The sequence below is a fragment of the Lepisosteus oculatus genome, chromosome 2, assembly GCF_040954835.1.
Source record: "Lepisosteus oculatus isolate fLepOcu1 chromosome 2, fLepOcu1.hap2, whole genome shotgun sequence".
NCBI lineage: Eukaryota > Metazoa > Chordata > Actinopteri > Semionotiformes > Lepisosteidae > Lepisosteus > Lepisosteus oculatus.
In genome coordinates, this window is record NC_090697.1 from 69544941 (window position 1) to 69561953 (window position 17013).

At 46.0% G+C, this 17013-nt stretch overlaps 1 protein-coding gene across 1 annotated transcript in view; it reads right to left on the reverse strand.

The window, feature by feature from the left end:
- Positions 1-3171: 3171 nt before the first annotated feature.
- Positions 3172-17013, reverse strand: part of ckap2l (cytoskeleton associated protein 2-like) — a 28895-nt gene continuing 15053 nt past the window's right edge. The window contains exon 10 of the mRNA XM_015340531.2: positions 3172-4085. The gene's annotated coding sequence lies outside the window, so the exon portion shown is untranslated. The remainder of the gene's footprint in view (positions 4086-17013) is intronic.

Sequence of the window (17013 nt, forward strand, 5' to 3'; positions counted from 1 at the left end):
GGCAGGACATTTGTGGAGATTTAGAAACAGGTATTAGAGTGGATATTTTAACTGTGAGGGACTTTCTGCTGAAGAAGTGAAGTATTATAAATGTTGGCAAACACAGGAGCCAGTTGATCAGCTGAGGGCTGCAGCTGGCATATCGTCTGGGCCTGTGGCTTTTCTTTTCTTTTTTGAAGATTGCTCTAACTTTGTCATTATGGATGAAGAATAATGATGAAGAATGGAGCTGGCAGAGGGGTAGACGACAGTGACGGTAATGAGGAGGCCTTCACATCAAGTTTTTCAGAACGAACATAAAACTGGTTCCATTTATCTGGAAGATTGGGGTCGTCATCCAGTAAGGTGGCAGAGATTGTTTCCTTATAGTTGGTCATTTCCTGAATTATCCTCCAAACTACACTTGAGTTGTCAGCAAATTGCTCCTCTAGTTGTTTACTGTAGTTGCTCTTGGCTTTCCTCACTGCAGAGCACAGTTCATACTTGGCTGAGATATATTCAGTCCGGTCACCCTTAATAAAAGTTTTATTCTTCCTAAGGCGGAGGTCTTGAAGTTCTTTTGAGACCCATGATTTCTTGTAACTGTCTGTCTTGAATGTTTTTGTAGGAATGCATACCTCTTCACAAAAACTTTTATAGGATGTAACTGAATCACTGTATTTATCCAAGGAGGCGCAAGCAGAGCTAAATACATTCCAATCTGTACATTCAAAACACCCTTTCAGGCTTTCTATAGCTTCTGGGGGATTAACTTTTAATTTGATATTTTTTCATTTTTGTTTATAAATCGGGATTAGCAGAATTATTGTGTGATCTGAATTTCCAAGCGGTGCTTTAAGATAGACACGGTAAGTGGGATCCAACGTGTAACAGCAGTGATCTAGTAATCAATCAGCTCTGGTAGGACAATTAACTTGCTGTCTGAAATGTGGCAGTTCCTGCATCAAGTTAAGAGTGGTTAAGGTCACCCAGCACTATAACCAGTCTGGATGGGACCTTTCCACAGTAGCAATATGTTGCACTAGTTCACATATGGCTCTGCTAGCTGGAGGAGAAATGTAAACGCCAGTTAACACGATTGACTCAAATTCTCTAGGTAAATAAAACAGTCTGCATTTAATGGAAATAAACTCGAGAACTGATGTACTACTGAAGAGCTGTTACACCAGGGCTGATTTATCATAAAACGAATGCCTCCATCCTTAGATTTACAGGATAAATTGACTGACCTGGTGGGGAAAACGTCCGAGTCTGGAACGGAGTTATCTAGCCATGTTTCAATCACACACAGCGCGGAACATTCACTGTAATTCCGATCAGTTCGTATGAGGAGCAAGAGCTCGTCAATTTTATTCCTTCGAGAGCGGACATTTGATTGTGGGTACGGACCGGGATAGCGCTCCAGCTCGCCGGCTACGTGTCCTGCGCTCCGATGTAGGCCCGGCAGCAAATGATGACTTAGTCCCTATGTGTTTTTTTTTTTTAGTTCTCCAGGAAAGGAAAAAGTTTAATCTGTTACCTTTTAATTGTTCTCTGATGGATAACAATTCCATAGATCATATTTCAGAATGCATAAGGTCTTCCTGACGAATAAAAGACAAAAGAGCATAACCAAGAGACAAAGCATGTACCGAGGCCGCCATTTCTAGCACCATACTTTTTTCTACTTTTGGTGGCATGCTTAAGCTCCCTGACCTGATTGACCATTATCAATTTCAGGGCTTTTTACATCCTAGATGCACATTTTGGTGATGGTAATTTGAGAAATACGCTGGATATTAGTCAACAGGTTTATAACAGTGGTCAGAAGAAAGCTTTGTGCATCTTAGGAATTTCTGGACCTATATGTAAGAGATGTATAAAATTCCTCTTTATTGTGGAATCCAGCACCTGTCTAAGAGAATATGTGATTGAGTGCATGTGGCTGTTCGATGCTTTTTTTATGAGCCAAAATGGACCTGCCCCTTTGTTTAAACAGTGCTGAATAAGTAATACCTTGAAAGTATTGAATTTTAAGTGCAAGCAGCTTTTCATGCTTTATTAAGCCTTCTGGAAAAACTTCAAGAGTGTCCGACGTTCCACACTGATGTCTGAAACATTCCATGGTTGGTTTCAAACACACAGGTCTGTTTTTACAGGCTGCCCGCATATAACAGCTTTCTGCATTTCAGAAGGTAATATGAAATGGAATTTAGCAAAGGTGGGGGTTTAGAAGGGAGCAGGTCAACAAAACTCCTGTTCCCAAGGATAAAAAGGCATTATCTTAATCTCTTTCGGGCGGGCACGAGCTGGGAAGTGGGCGTAAATAAAGCATGTGTCACACCTACTGTGGGAGAGATTCGCAGAGATTTGGTCTTGATGCCAACAGGAAATTTCTCTTATCACAATAATATATGGAACTAAAGGGCACCTGGATGTTCGAATTCCAGTTCAGGAAATCCAACTTTCACTGAACGATAAGCAACAGGTGTGCAACTTTTCCATTAACTGACCTCCGTGGGTCTTATTGAAGCGCAACATGAGCAAAAAGAAAAACAATCTTATTTTTGCCAGCATGAATCCATTAAAAAAATAGTGGGAACCCAATACTGCTTTGACTTGACCCAACAATGGTCTTGAAACCGTTGGTAGTTGTTTTCTTCTCATTTTACCCCGTCTCAACATAAGTTTGAAATGATTTCTGCCTGTTTTTATTATTACAATGCACAAAAGCACACAAGAACTACCTCTGGAAATACAGGGGATATTTACATGCACAGAAACTAAATAATTTGAATTTTCTCAAAGATGTGACCATACTACCGTTGGCATTAGTTTGTACTTGTTAATTGTCTTGAACTAAACCTGAACTTGAGCCCATGTATGGTACAACTCATGCTTGCTGCACAACAACTATGATCAAAGACAAACTGATCTCGGCCATTATGTGAGCATTTGAACAAAACATTTGTTTGTTGGCTAAATTTCAGAAATAAAAGCAAGGAATAAATGTATTACTTCAGAGCCTCCAGTTTTGCCGGGAAGCTGCCTCACACGCAATTCTGAGGAAAACATGTTTGTATTCAACACTATCATTTTTAGCCATACATCCTGAATGAAGCAGAAGTAAAAATAAAAACAACCTAATTTGTCTTTGTAATTAGCAAATACAAACCAAAGAGAGAACTTGGATCCAGTTGGAAATAATATTTATTTTTCCACCTCATTTTTAACAATCTACAATAATAATAGAACAGTAATTTACAATTTACAAAAAAAAAACTCCTAGCCGACCTTTCTTTGGTCCACAGTGCGGGCCTCTTCGCTCTGACCCGAGTTTCCTGGAGCACATGGTCATAAGGGTCATAGTTAAGATGGACCAGTAATGTGTAATCTATGTTTTTGTAAACTTGACCCATATCACAAATTTGCCTCCACCCTAACAGCCACCAAACACGTATGCTCTTTGTGTGCGAATGCCAGGTGTAGAGCACCCCGTCAGATGTCCTGCCAATTTGTATGTAAACAAGCTGTACTCCTGCACACCCTAAACCTGCCCCATTGCAGAGGCTGCAAGCGATGAACAGTTTGAGTAAGAGATCTTTTGCCATTTGCAAGCCGGGAGCCACCACAATAGAAATGACAAGCAGCAGCAGAAGCAATACTGTTTGTGAATCATTCAAAATAGAGACTCACTATGCATAAAGTCAGAGCACGACTTTCACATAATATTATTATATTGATCTTGACAATAAACCTATTTTAAATAGTGTACTATAAACTTATATAATGTTAGCATAGGAGCTTAAAACCCAAGTTAGCATTTGTTGTTTTTTTATTGGTTTGTTACAGATATCTGAAGAACGAAAATCATCTTGCATTTGACTGACAGGGTGGTAGTTAGTGGTGCTGTGCCACAGCTCGAGTCCAGAGTACCTTCTGTATGGAGTATGCATGGTCTCCTGTGGCCATGCCAGTTTTCCGTCTTCCTCCAAAACACGATGTCCAGGTGAACTGCATTCCCAGTTTTCCCCCTGTATGTCCCTGTGCCTTGCGGTAAACTGGCATCCTGCCGAGGGCACATACTTGCCTGGTTTCCTGGTGAGCTGGGGATTAAGGAAGAGGTGGTTATTCAAAATCTTTACAGTGGGAATCAGCCATAGCTCTGCAATGCATTTTCAAGCAAAGTTGGAGTAAGGAGCTGCAAAGGAACAGAACAATGATTTACCCCTCACACCTGAAGAAGGCTCCATGGCCGAAACGTTGCATTTTCTTTCTTCTTTTTTTCAGCATGGAATAAACCTATTACTTGTTCCTTTGCAACAATGATTTAGATTACTTTTAGGAGCTTATTCCTGTATTTTTAAATTTTTCAGATTTAAATATGCAACACCTCTCAATCCCACTCTCATTATAACACTTGTAGTAACTACCCCCCTACCCCAAAAAAACAAAACAAGACTCCTAAAGTCTTTTTTTCCTCCCTTTACCCCACTGTGATTTCATTTACCATTTATATTTCCAAACAAAGACATATGCTTACACCTTTGTTTTTCTATATTATACAATTGTTCTCTTACACTCCACCATACCAACGACTACCATGCCATGAGCTGTACTGTAGAGCTCTACAGCTGTTCTGTACTGTTCTGATTTGAAAATCAAGGTAGTGAGAACATGCATTTTAGAGAATCTTTCAGTAGTCTTGGGGAAGAAGTGAAATGACTTGTAAGCATTAAAAGCAAAATGTCTGTTTGAGACCAGCCAAGCACTTCGGAACCTGAAAAACCTTTACTGCTCAGTCCCAGAGCTGCCATTTTCTAATCTCTTTACCCAGTTCAGCATGTGGAGGAGCCTATCCCAGCAAGCAAGGCTGCAAAGCAGGATACGCACTGGATGGGACACCAGACACAATCCAATAGATCCAATTTTCCCAGAGGTCCATTAACCTACAAGTATGTTTCTGGATTATGGGCGAAACCATAGGAAGGCAGTTTCGACAGTCCAGTATTTCCTCCACCTGGTGTCCTCATTGACAAACAGAAACCTATAGAACTAAAGGGTGTAGCGGCGAGGCTTAATAATAAGGCAGAATTAAGTGTTTCTGAGCTTTCCCAAATTAGGCCTCATTTCTCTGTTCATCTCTGTGGTGCAGCCACAGAGAAACCATTCATGCAAGGTGATTTAAGGTCCAAGGACAGCTCCCAAAGGGGGATGCACTTAGCTAAGCCTGGCTATCATGATCAATGGTCATCCATTGGTGCCTATCTGTCTAGGGAGTGTGAGTTGGACATCTGGATTGCATTCCTAAGTGTCAGGACTAAGTGACTCATATCTCACCTTGATCAACCAATCAGGGACTGGTAGGGCCGAGTAACCCACGTGGGACTCTGATGCCCATGGAACTTTCAGCCAATCAATGAGCTGAAGTTCCTCCAGGTAAAAACAGGCAACACAGAGAGCCTGAGTGATTCAGACAAGATTCAACAAGATTCAGACAAGATTCTAAAGGGAATTCAAAGGAGAATTCCAGGGCAGGACGGCCCAGGAGCAGAAGGCTCCCAAGGGCAGGACATTCTCGCAGCGCGCCTCCTGACCATCCTGAGACTCAGCCCGGACAACCACGGAACGGCCAGTGTGTCCGAGTGCCAGAACTTTCCTTTGTTCTAAGAGTCTAGAGTTGAGGTTGCCAGAGAGTAACCAGCAGCAGGCCTCGTGAACAGGTCGGAACTGTGGACAGCTGAATCACTATTCAGAACTAGCTCTTCATCATAACGAACTGGTCCTCTTCCTGACTTGCTGGGACCCACAGTCATCTTTTCTCCTGTGCACAAACTTTGCTAGTTAAAGCCAACAGTGAGCATCAGCAGCGCACCGTCGCAAGCCTCACAGCACAGCCTGGCACGGAGCCAGAGAGCGCGGATTGGACAGCAACAGCCTGCAACTGTTTCTTTGTGCCCGCAGGAGATCTGAATCCCCAGAGATTGGATGAGTATTCAACTTCAATGCATTACAGCTCGAGAATTCAATTGTTATCCCAACCAGTTGATATCAATTTAATTCGTAAGAGTTATGTACTTGTTTGAGTATCTAATGTAGAAGTTGTAACCAAGTTCACTTTACGAAACGGTCTTAATGAATGATATACTGAACGTATTTCCTCTTGATGTGTAACTCTTTGTAACTGATTGAATATATATCTTTTGTATTCTGATAACCCTCTCGATAAGATCTGTTAGGTTTATATGCATATTCTATGTATTAATAAATGTATCCTCGTGTATTAGTACCTGTGTGTGCGCGTTGTTTGAGTTATGTCGCATGGTTGGATTCTAAAGCCATCAAAAGAATCAACTTTGTGATTTACTGCTACAATTAATAATTGTCTCAGTAAATGCCCAAACCCTACAGAACTGGTGCCTTCAGAGAGCCACTTTTCTTACATTATTTGGCGTCCCTGAACCGGTTTTCTCTACATTTATTTGGCGTCCCTGGGTGGACGTGGCAAGACTGAAATGAGTCAACCAAGCGGAATAATTCAATATAAAACGCCGCGGGTTTCATACACGACAATACAGTGTGCTGAAAGCAGAAAGAAAAAAAGTTCCCCTTGCTCTTTAAGCAGTGCTTGATTGTTTTGTGATCTTTTGCGATCTACCGGGTTGATTGCATACTTGATCTTGTGGTTTTCTGTGGTAAAACTGTGATTTCGTACTTAAAAGTAATACTCTTTAAGTTTAACGATGGTTGCTAAAAGGTCTGAATTCGAGTCGCTATTAAGCACTCTCTCTAGCAGCGACAAGTCTGACCACGATCTCTGCCATATCTCCGTCAGCGGAGAAGCTAGGAAAATAAATCTCCATTCTCTGAGAGAGCTAGCGAAGGACATAGAGAGATTTGACCCGGCAGTGTCGGAGAATAATATCGAGAGTTATATTCAGGACCTCAGGTATAACCTGCAGTACCTGCCAAACGCCACAGAACAGGAGAAAGTGTTTCTGGTTAGAAAAACTACCAGCAGAGCTGTACATGAGTGGATGGCTAGGCAGATGAAAGAAGTCTGCAATGACTTTGAGCAGCTATGTCGATTACTTATCGAAGAATACAGTGCGTTTATTGACCCGATTGCTGCGATAGCCGCCGCTCTTAACATTAAGCACGAGAGAGCAGAGTCCCCTCGCGAATATTACGAGAGACTTAGACGAACTTATTTTGCAGGGCGAAATGATGAGGGTTGCGAAGAGAACACACATTTCAAGGGTTTATTCATTGCGAATCTCCACCCATCAGTCAGAAAGATGATCTTAATGCATATAGATGCACAGACCATGAAAATGACTGATATTAAGAGATTCGTGCAGAAAGCCTGGGAGTATGATGTCCAAAGTCGCTCTGAGCAAAAAGTTGCTAAAGCGACTGCGTTCGCCGTCAGAGCCAGCAGGCTTAATTCCCCCCTGCTCGAAGGAGCACAGGCTCCTGAGCTGGCTAAGCCCCGTTCCAAAGCACTCACACAGGACCGCACCCAGCGTCCTAAGTGCCATGAGAACACCGGGGGAGGGAAAGGGCTAGATAAAACTGAACAAAAGGATTCAGTAGCCGCCCGCCTGGCCAGGCTTGAACAAGCTTTATTAGGACAGGGACAACCGTTCCCCAAGGCTGCCGGAAGCGTGAATGAGCTGATACTCTCCACTGGAGGAGGCGGAGACCCGCCCCCTCTCCCTCCCTCAGTCTATCTGATTGAGCGGAAGGGTTCCTGCCTGGATAAGGTCAGCCACTCCCAAGTGAGTGCTGACTCCACCCCTGAAGTCACAGAGCAGGCAGTAAAACGCAGAGGAAAAGCAAGAAGCTTTTACCTCAAGGCTGCCATGGGAGATGTCTTACCCAGTGAGACACTGATTGACACTGAGGTTGAAAGGTGTTTGATGTCACACGGCAAGCTCAAACGGGTAGAAAAAGGAAAGGGCATGCGACTCAGAGAGGAACCTTTGGTGAATCACCAGAAAGGCAAGGTGTGGAAACAGGTCAAGGCTCTTAAGCCTTCTGTACAGAAGGAAAGGGGGGCCAAGAGGCAGACTGTGCTCACACAGTGCCCACCGAACACAGAAGCCTATGCGGAGATTCCTTCTGTTCCCTCTGGACAAGAAATACAAATATTTCCTTGTTCCCCAGATATACAGGGAAGTCGTGTCCCGGCTGAGGTCCCAACAGCCTCCATGCCACAGGAGCGGTGCTCCAAGCAGCCGCCTGATCCACCAGGTAAAGCACACCCCTTTTACGTCCCTAAAGAGGAGCAGATCTCCCCACCTGGCGATGAAAAGGAGCTTTCCCTGTGCACCCTGGCACCCAAGAGGGGTCAGGACCACCACCCTGAAGTGGTGGAAGGGATCCAGATGGCAGGAGAGCAGGTTGGTGATGTAGCCCTCACCCTTAGCGCTGAGAGGTCCTCTATTAGTGAGGATCTGCTTGAGCAGCTGTCACAGGGCCACCGCCAGGTGCCCCTAGTGCAACATTCACAGGTTAGACAGGAGGTCCAGCTCGACGCTGAGACTACTGCGCTGTGGACACACCTGATCCCAGATGCCGATTCCCTCTGCTTTGACCCAGGGAACGTGCAGTCAGGTAACATTATTTCTCACGACTACCAGGTAGTGAGTGAGACTGACCTGATTGTTCCTGCCTCAACGGCAGGGTTGCCTACACACCCAGTCCCCCAGAAGGGACAGGGAATGAAAGCCGAGACGGTTTTCTTACAGCCACCAGCTCAGTCTGTCAGTCTGAGTCTGACCAACAGTGGTTCACCCAGACTGGAGCTGGATGGTCAAGCCACCCGCCTGCCAGTGCAGGACATCGCAAAGAGGGGTGTCAGAACCCCAGCCTGCACTGACATGGGCCTGGTGAGTGATAGTAAGTTCAAAGACAGTGAACTAGCTATCCCAGTGCTGGAGCAGCTCCCTGAACCCCTAGCGAGGGAAGGGGGGAGCGAGCAGGTGTCCTACACCTACCCCCAGCGAACGATTGTAAACATGCCGATAGAGGGATTCCTCAATCAGGAAGTGTGCAGGGTGGAACTGAACAGTGAGAATGGGGTAACAATCCCAGATCACTCAGGTGCTCCAGATGACCACTCAGCCGAGGGTCAGGCATGCTCCACCGCTGCACCGCCCCCTGCAGGGTTCCTAGAGCACAGGCATGAACAAATCGAAAAAGCAGATGCCCTGGAAAAGGAGGAGCAGCATCAGCCGCTGCGTCAGATCTCCCCAGATTTCCAGGAGGTTGGTGCCCAAGATGCCACATGGCATACTGAGAAAGACACCATGTACATGCTGCGCCAGCTTAGAAAGGCAACAGTCACTCAGAAGGAGATGACTGGGATCAGCCAGCAGAAAAGACTTTTGGGAGGACTGATTGCTGCCACCACTGTTGTGCATTTGCTATTTCTGGTAGGTTTGTGTGCTACTGGCACTCTCACCCTGACTGCCCCAAGAAGGCAGGGGTCAGAGATGCCAGAGGGTAGTGACAGACTGTATCGACAGCAGCAAAAGTTGGAAAGCTTAGGGAAAACCCTACAGGCAATTTCCTATGCAACAGGGTTAAATCTTATTCCCCAACCAGTGGACATGATTGTTGGTGTTATACAGTGGGTTTATGCTTGTGTGCAACAGGCCAGAATGTTGACACAAGACCTGTTAAGGGAGTTTAGTGCCACTGTAGCCAGTCTAACCACGGCACAAATCCCAACCCACTTGATTCCACTCTTCTCAGTAGAGGAGTATGTGACATTAACCCCATCGCTCATAGCTCACCCAGAAGGCAATCCAAGATTGAATTTGGTTCCAAACCTTGAGATGGGTATGGCTACCAAAGCTATCCATTGGCTGTGTCTAAATGATTCACCAATGAAGGGTGTAAAGCTACTAACGAGCAGAGGGAGGTTAATGAACCCCATGAAGAGCAGGTGGGAAGTAAATGGCTGGTCAGCACACCACATTTAACTGACACTATGACTTGTGACGGGCATGATACAGCTACCACAATGCAGCTACCTAACCAATAGTTTTCCCGAGGAGGCCATAGTACAGCATGGTAACTTAACACTGTACGGTCGGGAACCAGACAATATAAGACCAAACTTGAGGTCTAAGATGCCTTCAGGTGCCACACTATTCAATTGGATAGAAATCCAAGAAACAGTAAGCCCTGAAGAGGTACAGGTAGTTAGTTTGCTTTAATGGAACAAACCTCCAAACCACCCTAGCAGATACCCAACACAGGTGTTGTGGTTTATCGGGGGCTGGGAACAGGAACTGTTGTTATTGTAACACTACTGCCAGGTAGCTGGATCATGACTGACAGTGTACTCTGAATGATGTACTCTCACATCAAGATGTACTCTGGGTAGCATGAATGAATCAAAGGTAGCATGTCAAAAGAAAGAAAGTGACTTCTCCCCAAATATCTACCACAGAGGTATCAGATATTGACAGTGAACTTCCTGATGTGTAATTCCTAGACTGAGATAATGTCTCCTACCGTGTTTATACATACTCCAGATGTTATTCATCCTGTTTGTATCCAATGCTGGTTCCGGTATGAATTCTCGAGGAGTAATGTAGACATTTAAGATTAATGTTCTAATGGCAAGGGACATCACTTAACTCTGTTTTGTTTTGAAGGCAACAACGCCTCAGGACCTCGTGACCTTCAAAAAGGGGGGATATGTAGCGGCGAGGCTTAATAATAAGGCAGAATTAAGTGTTTCTGAGCTTTCCCAAATTAGGCCTCATTTCTCTGTTCATCTCTGTGGTGCAGCCACAGAGAAACCATTCATGCAAGGTGATTTAAGGTCCAAGGACAGCTCCCAAAGGGGGATGCACTTAGCTAAGCCTGGCTATCATGATCAATGGTCATCCATTGGTGCCTATCTGTCTAGGGAGTGTGAGTTGGACATCTGGATTGCATTCCTAAGTGTCAGGACTAAGTGACTCATATCTCACCTTGATCAACCAATCAGGGACTGGTAGGGCCGAGTAACCCACGTGGGACTCTGATGCCCATGGAACTTTCAGCCAATCAATGAGCTGAAGTTCCTCCAGGTAAAAACAGGCAACACAGAGAGCCTGAGTGATTCAGACAAGATTCAACAAGATTCAGACAAGATTCTAAAGGGAATTCAAAGGAGAATTCCAGGGCAGGACGGCCCAGGAGCAGAAGGCTCCCAAGGGCAGGACATTCTCGCAGCGCGCCTCCTGACCATCCTGAGACTCAGCCCGGACAACCACGGAACGGCCAGTGTGTCCGAGTGCCAGAACTTTCCTTTGTTCTAAGAGTCTAGAGTTGAGGTTGCCAGAGAGTAACCAGCAGCAGGCCTCGTGAACAGGTCGGAACTGTGGACAGCTGAATCACTATTCAGAACTAGCTCTTCATCATAACGAACTGGTCCTCTTCCTGACTTGCTGGGACCCACAGTCATCTTTTCTCCTGTGCACAAACTTTGCTAGTTAAAGCCAACAGTGAGCATCAGCAGCGCACCGTCGCAAGCCTCACAGCACAGCCTGGCACGGAGCCAGAGAGCGCGGATTGGACAGCAACAGCCTGCAACTGTTTCTTTGTGCCCGCAGGAGATCTGAATCCCCAGAGATTGGATGAGTATTCAACTTCAATGCATTACAGCTCGAGAATTCAATTGTTATCCCAACCAGTTGATATCAATTTAATTCGTAAGAGTTATGTACTTGTTTGAGTATCTAATGTAGAAGTTGTAACCAAGTTCACTGTACGAAACGGTCTTAATGAATGATATACTGAACGTATTTCCTCTTGATGTGTAACTCTTTGTAACTGATTGAATATATATCTTTTGTATTCTGATAACCCTCTCGATAAGATCTGTTAGGTTTATATGCATATTCTATGTATTAATAAATGTATCCTCGTGTATTAGTACCTGTGTGTGCGCGTTGTTTGAGTTATGTCGCATGGTTGGATTCTAAAGCCATCAAAAGAATCAACTTTGTGATTTACTGCTACAATTAATAATTGTCTCAGTAAATGCCCAAACCCTACAGAACTGGTGCCTTCAGAGAGCCACTTTTCTTACATTATTTGGCGTCCCTGAACCGGTTTTCTCTACATTTATTTGGCGTCCCTGGGTGGACGTGGCAAGACTGAAATGAGTCAACCAAGCGGAATAATTCAATATAAAACGCCGCGGGTTTCATACACGACAATACAGTGTGCTGAAAGCAGAAAGAAAAAAAGTTCCCCTTGCTCTTTAAGCAGTGCTTGATTGTTTTGTGATCTTTTGCGATCTACCGGGTTGATTGCATACTTGATCTTGTGGTTTTCTGTGGTAAAACTGTGATTTCGTACTTAAAAGTAATACTCTTTAAGTTTAACGATGGTTGCTAAAAGGTCTGAATTCGAGTCGCTATTAAGCACTCTCTCTAGCAGCGACAAGTCTGACCACGATCTCTGCCATATCTCCGTCAGCGGAGAAGCTAGGAAAATAAATCTCCATTCTCTGAGAGAGCTAGCGAAGGACATAGAGAGATTTGACCCGGCAGTGTCGGAGAATAATATCGAGAGTTATATTCAGGACCTCAGGTATAACCTGCAGTACCTGCCAAACGCCACAGAACAGGAGAAAGTGTTTCTGGTTAGAAAAACTACCAGCAGAGCTGTACATGAGTGGATGGCTAGGCAGATGAAAGAAGTCTGCAATGACTTTGAGCAGCTATGTCGATTACTTATCGAAGAATACAGTGCGTTTATTGACCCGATTGCTGCGATAGCCGCCGCTCTTAACATTAAGCACGAGAGAGCAGAGTCCCCTCGCGAATATTACGAGAGACTTAGACGAACTTATTTTGCAGGGCGAAATGATGAGGGTTGCGAAGAGAACACACATTTCAAGGGTTTATTCATTGCGAATCTCCACCCATCAGTCAGAAAGATGATCTTAATGCATATAGATGCACAGACCATGAAAATGACTGATATTAAGAGATTCGTGCAGAAAGCCTGGGAGTATGATGTCCAAAGTCGCTCTGAGCAAAAAGTTGCTAAAGCGACTGCGTTCGCCGTCAGAGCCAGCAGGCTTAATTCCCCCCTGCTCGAAGGAGCACAGGCTCCTGAGCTGGCTAAGCCCCGTTCCAAAGCACTCACACAGGACCGCACCCAGCGTCCTAAGTGCCATGAGAACACCGGGGGAGGGAAAGGGCTAGATAAAACTGAACAAAAGGATTCAGTAGCCGCCCGCCTGGCCAGGCTTGAACAAGCTTTATTAGGACAGGGACAACCGTTCCCCAAGGCTGCCGGAAGCGTGAATGAGCTGATACTCTCCACTGGAGGAGGCGGAGACCCGCCCCCTCTCCCTCCCTCAGTCTATCTGATTGAGCGGAAGGGTTCCTGCCTGGATAAGGTCAGCCACTCCCAAGTGAGTGCTGACTCCACCCCTGAAGTCACAGAGCAGGCAGTAAAACGCAGAGGAAAAGCAAGAAGCTTTTACCTCAAGGCTGCCATGGGAGATGTCTTACCCAGTGAGACACTGATTGACACTGAAGTTGAAAGGTGTTTGATGTCACACGGCAAGCTCAAACGGGTAGAAAAAGGAAAGGGCATGCGACTCAGAGAGGAACCTTTGGTGAATCACCAGAAAGGCAAGGTGTGGAAACAGGTCAAGGCTCTTAAGCCTTCTGTACAGAAGGAAAGGGGGGCCAAGAGGCAGACTGTGCTCACACAGTGCCCACCGAACACAGAAGCCTATGCGGAGATTCCTTCTGTTCCCTCTGGACAAGAAATACAAATATTTCCTTGTTCCCCAGATATACAGGGAAGTCGTGTCCCGGCTGAGGTCCCAACAGCCTCCATGCCACAGGAGCGGTGCTCCAAGCAGCCGCCTGATCCACAAGGTAAAGCACACCCCTTTTACGTCCCTAAAGAGGAGCAGATCTCCCCACCTGGCGATGAAAAGGAGCTTTCCCTGTGCACCCTGGCACCCAAGAGGGGTCAGGACCACCACCCTGAAGTGGTGGAAGGGATCCAGATGGCAGGAGAGCAGGTTGGTGATGTAGCCCTCACCCTTAGCGCTGAGAGGTCCTCTATTAGTGAGGTTCTGCTTGAGCAGCTGTCACAGGGCCACCGCCAGGTGCCCCTAGTGCAACATTCACAGGTTAGACAGGAGGTCCAGCTCGACGCTGAGACTACTGCGCTGTGGACACACCTGATCCCAGATGCCGATTCCCTCTGCTTTGACCCAGGGAACGTGCAGTCAGGTAACATTATTTCTCACGACTACCAGGTAGTGAGTGAGACTGACCTGATTGTTCCTGCCTCAACGGCAGGGTTGCCTACACACCCAGTCCCCCAGAAGGGACAGGGAATGAAAGCCGAGACGGTTTTCTTACAGCCACCAGCTCAGTCTGTCAGTCTGAGTCTGACCAACAGTGGTTCACCCAGACTGGAGCTGGATGGTCAAGCCACCCGCCTGCCAGTGCAGGACATCGCAAAGAGGGGTGTCAGAACCCCAGCCTGCACTGACATGGGCCTGGTGAGTGATAGTAAGTTCAAAGACAGTGAACTAGCTATCCCAGTGCTGGAGCAGCTCCCTGAACCCCTAGCGAGGGAAGGGGGGAGCGAGCAGGTGTCCTACACCTACCCCCAGCGAACGATTGTAAACATGCCGATAGAGGGATTCCTCAATCAGGAAGTGTGCAGGGTGGAACTGAACAGTGAGAATGGGGTAACAATCCCAGATCACTCAGGTGCTCCAGATGACCACTCAGCCGAGGGTCAGGCATGCTCCACCGCTGCACCGCCCCCTGCAGGGTTCCTAGAGCACAGGCATGAACAAATCGAAAAAGCAGATGCCCTGGAAAAGGAGGAGCAGCATCAGCCGCTGCGTCAGATCTCCCCAGATTTCCAGGAGGTTGGTGCCCAAGATGCCACATGGCATACTGAGAAAGACACCATGTACATGCTGCGCCAGCTTAGAAAGGCAACAGTCACTCAGAAGGAGATGACTGGGATCAGCCAGCAGAAAAGACTTTTGGGAGGACTGATTGCTGCCACCACTGTTGTGCATTTGCTATTTCTGGTAGGTTTGTGTGCTACTGGCACTCTCACCCTGACTGCCCCAAGAAGGCAGGGGTCAGAGATGCCAGAGGGTAGTGACAGACTGTATCGACAGCAGCAAAAGTTGGAAAGCTTAGGGAAAACCCTACAGGCAATTTCCTATGCAACAGGGTTAAATCTTATTCCCCAACCAGTGGACATGATTGTTGGTGTTATACAGTGGGTTTATGCTTGTGTGCAACAGGCCAGAATGTTGACACAAGACCTGTTAAGGGAGTTTAGTGCCACTGTAGCCAGTCTAACCACGGCACAAATCCCAACCCACTTGATTCCACTCTTCTCAGTAGAGGAGTATGTGACATTAACCCCATCGCTCATAGCTCACCCAGAAGGCAATCCAAGATTGAATTTGGTTCCAAACCTTGAGATGGGTATGGCTACCAAAGCTATCCATTGGCTGTGTCTAAATGATTCACCAATGAAGGGTGTAAAGCTACTAACGAGCAGAGGGAGGTTAATGAACCCCATGAAGAGCAGGTGGGAAGTAAATGGCTGGTCAGCACACCACATTTAACTGACACTATGACTTGTGACGGGCATGATACAGCTACCACAATGCAGCTACCTAACCAATAGTTTTCCCGAGGAGGCCATAGTACAGCATGGTAACTTAACACTGTACGGTCGGGAACCAGACAATATAAGACCAAACTTGAGGTCTAAGATGCCTTCAGGTGCCACACTATTCAATTGGATAGAAATCCAAGAAACAGTAAGCCCTGAAGAGGTACAGGTAGTTAGTTTGCTTTAATGGAACAAACCTCCAAACCACCCTAGCAGATACCCAACACAGGTGTTGTGGTTTATCGGGGGCTGGGAACAGGAACTGTTGTTATTGTAACACTACTGCCAGGTAGCTGGATCATGACTGACAGTGTACTCTGAATGATGTACTCTCACATCAAGATGTACTCTGGGTAGCATGAATGAGTCAAAGGTAGCATGTCAAAAGAAAGAAAGTGACTTCTCCCCAAATATCTACCACAGAGGTATCAGATATTGACAGTGAACTTCCTGATGTGTAATTCCTAGACTGAGATAATGTCTCCTACCGTGTTTATACATACTCCAGATGTTATTCATCCTGTTTGTATCCAATGCTGGTTCCGGTATGAATTCTCGAGGAGTAATGTAGACATTTAAGATTAATGTTCTAATGGCAAGGGACATCACTTAACTCTGTTTTGTTTTGAAGGCAACAACGCCTCAGGACCTCGTGACCTTCAAAAAGGGGGGATATGTAGCGGCGAGGCTTAATAATAAGGCAGAATTAAGTGTTTCTGAGCTTTCCCAAATTAGGCCTCATTTCTCTGTTCATCTCTGTGGTGCAGCCACAGAGAAACCATTCATGCAAGGTGATTTAAGGTCCAAGGACAGCTCCCAAAGGGGGATGCACTTAGCTAAGCCTGGCTATCATGATCAATGGTCATCTATTGGTGCCTATCTGTCTAGGGAGTGTGAGTTGGACATCTGGATTGCATTCCTAAGTGTCAGGACTAAGTGACTCATATCTCACCTTGATCAACCAATCAGGGACTGGTAGGGCCGAGTAACCCACGTGGGACTCTGATGCCCATGGAACTTTCAGCCAATCAATGAGCTGAAGTTCCTCCAGGTAAAAACAGGCAACACAGAGAGCCTGAGTGATTCAGACAAGATTCAACAAGATTCAGACAAGATTCTAAAGGGAATTCAAAGGAGAATTCCAGGGCAGGACGGCCCAGGAGCAGAAGGCTCCCAAGGGCAGGACATTCTCGCAGCGCGCCTCCTGACCATCCTGAGACTCAGCCTGGACAACCACGGAACGGCCAGTGTGTCCGAGTGCCAGAACTTTCCTTTGTTCTAAGAGTCTAGAGTTGAGGTTGCCAGAGAGTAACCAGCAGCAGGCCTCGTGAACAGGTC